The sequence below is a fragment of the Urocampus carinirostris genome, chromosome 6 (genome assembly GCF_059441175.1).
Source record: "Urocampus carinirostris isolate Australia breed hairy pipefish chromosome 6, RoL_Ucar_1.0, whole genome shotgun sequence".
In the NCBI taxonomy this organism is placed as follows: Eukaryota; Metazoa; Chordata; class Actinopteri; order Syngnathiformes; family Syngnathidae; genus Urocampus; species Urocampus carinirostris.
The window spans coordinates 35,360,034-35,362,888 of record NC_142354.1 but is presented as its reverse complement, the minus strand read 5'-3'; the positions used below and the strand labels follow the sequence as shown (position 1 = coordinate 35,362,888).

The following is a 2,855-nucleotide window of genomic DNA, read 5'->3' as shown; positions in this document are numbered from 1 at the left end:
CTAAGGAGGGGGCGGGGCTACAAGTGTGCCTGACTCAATTACGCAGAGTAGCAGAGGGAAGTGTGCTAGAGATCCGCCCATCTCTACTGCTCAACCAATCGAATTGCTCTGGGACCTCGGCTGGCCTTTTAGAAAGTTTACAAATTATTCCGTGGGTTTTACTCTTTAGATGTCTCAACAGTGAACATTCATTTGTTATGGAGCTTCCATAAAATAATTCCTTTGGAAATTAGAGTGAAAACGGGATGAGTCGGTCTAAAACCGTGACTCTGAATCGTAGTGAATATTGTACTCTATAAATACCACGCCGAAACTATGGCTCGATGCGTCGCTTCGGCTTCGCATATACTAAAATTGGAACGATACAGAGAAGATTAGCATGGCCCCTGCGCAAGGATGACACGCAAATTCGTGAAGCGTTCCTCATTTTCTTGACCCTAACCTGAAAGTTATGTCTTTTAAAATGAATGGAGCGGTAACAATTAACAAAATAAGAATGCTTTTTCTACCTTTTATTCTTACCATAACCTCATACGAATAAATGAAGAGATTACTGTCAGCCCATAGAAACTGAAAGGTATAGAAAAACAGTGACATTTACCATTCGAGTTGATCACCTTAAAACAGGGGTGTCAAACTCATTTTAACTCGGGGGCCACACGATAGAACAAACATTCTGTCGGGGGCCGGACTTGTAGATTAAAGAGAAAGAAAAAGAGGGATAAAGATATAAGAGAAAGAGGGGAGGGAAAAGGAGAGAGGGTGGGACAAATAAAGAAAAAAGGGAGAGAGAGTGAGAAACAAAAGAGATAAAAAGAGAAGTCGTGAGAGAGGGGGAAAAAAAGGGAGGTGAAGAAAGAAATCCAAAGAGAAATAGAAAGACAGAAGAAGAGAGAGAGAGAGAGAGAGAGAGAGAGAGAGAGAGAGAGAGAGAGAGAGAGAAGAGAGAGAGATAGAGAGAGAGAGAGAGAGAAACAAATACAAGCACAGTGTCCTTGTGAGAGGAACCTTGTTTTGGCAACATCAAGTTGACATATTTCAACCTGCAGCTTGTTTTTCTCTTGCGCTTCTCTGAGTGTTGTCTCGCAGGCCAGATTCAATCCATTAGCGGGCCTGATTTGGCCCGCAGGCCGCCTGTTTGGCAACTGTGCCTTGAAGCATCGGTCGGGAACCTATGGCTCGCGAACCATATACGGCTCTTTCTATGAGGACCTGTGGCTCAGAGACAAATTTGATTGCATGCAAATTTTCTCCATCTTGTTAAAAACTTGGCCACTAATTCTGTTCAGATACACGCCAAGCCAAACCAAAGCTGGCTTGCAGAACAGTACTTCGCAGAATATGTAGGACACGTTTTTCACTACAATTTACAGTCAAGGGGTCACACCAAAATAAACTCGTTTTGGCTGTACAACGCTAAAGAATCCTTTGTATAAAAGCTCACCATATAATCTGTGTTCAGTGTTCAGATATCTTATGATGAATCCACAGAACAAACTGTAAATACGCCAAAACACCAGAAGAGAACTTAAAGTTATTTGATTGGGTGAGTGGGAGGGATGGGTGGAGCTATGCAAAAAGTGCAAGCACCCCCTCCCATCCCTCGCCCTACGCCGTCTGCGCCAAAGGTAAGCACATCAGGCTCCCTGTTTGCAGAATGTTGTGACGTTTTTACAAAATAACTGCTTGCATCTGGTTTTGAAAGCAATATGTATGAAAAATAGGTCAAAATGAGTTTAACCGATCTTGAGTAAGTAAGTAGTTGATTTTGGGTCACGGGCTCTGGCATTATTCTCTTTTCATAATTTTTATCAAATCATCAAAAATAAATGTGCTGAAGACAAAGCTTTTGTCTGGGGCGCAGGTTTAGCAATTTAGTAAATTTGTCTCATAATATATGGCGTGGCTCTTTCCCAAAATAAAATTTATATATTTTGCTTTTATGGCTTTCTGAGTCAAAAAGCTTCCCGACCCCTGCCTTAAAGCATATTAGCCAACTGCAGTTGGAACCTGTATTCAAGTTTAGGCAAATGAGACATACCTTCATAACTCGCCAGTTGAAATCCAACAAACCTTTAATAAAAGTCAGGTCATGTTTATTTGTAGAGCCCTTAATCACAAGGAGTCTCAAAGGGCTGCACAGACCACAGATTATTGCAAACCACAGACTGTTTTTACACCATCCCCTGATCTAAAACCTACATGAGGGCAGGGAAAAACTCAAAAACCTCAACAAGAGGAAAATGAATAAACCTTGAGAAGGGACTGGACATGGGGTGAGTAGCATCCAGAAGAAAATAGTGCCCTAATAAAAATAGAAAAGCAACTGACCAACTCAAAAGAACTACCAAGCAAAATGCTGTTCACAAGACAGGCATACCGCAATCTTCACCAATCCATCCATCTATCCATCCAACCATCAACACCCCAAGCCGAGATTTCCAGGCTCTTCTAAGTAAGAATAGGGTTAGTCGTGAGACGTCTGCACCCTATTCACCCCATCAAAATGGGATGACAGAGAGGGTTTAGTGACACTCTCTACAGCAGTGATTTTCAACCACTGTGCCGTGGCACACTAGTGTGCCCTGAGAGATCGTCAGGTGTGCCGTAAGAAATTATCCAATGTCAAAAATTTTATAAAAAAAGGGCATATAAATTACAGTGGAAAATCCGTTCCAGAACCCTGTTCGAAAAGCGATTTGTTCGAACACCGAAATCATTTTTCCCATTACAAATAATGTAAATTGTTTTAATCCGTTCCAACACCCTGAATGTTTACCTTTGTTTACCTTTAAGACACAAATAACATAAACATAAATGTAACCCAGGCTAATCGTACGTTCCATTATCGTAAT

General features: G+C 41.4%; 1 non-coding gene across 1 annotated transcript; it reads left to right on the top strand.

The window, feature by feature from the left end:
• Nucleotides 1-325: 325 nt before the first annotated feature.
• Nucleotides 326-431, top strand: LOC148364672 (U6 spliceosomal RNA). Its single transcript, XR_015850797.1, has one exon. It is a non-coding gene; the product is annotated as a U6 spliceosomal RNA (small nuclear RNA).
• The last annotated feature ends 2,424 nt before the right edge of the window (nt 432-2,855 follow it).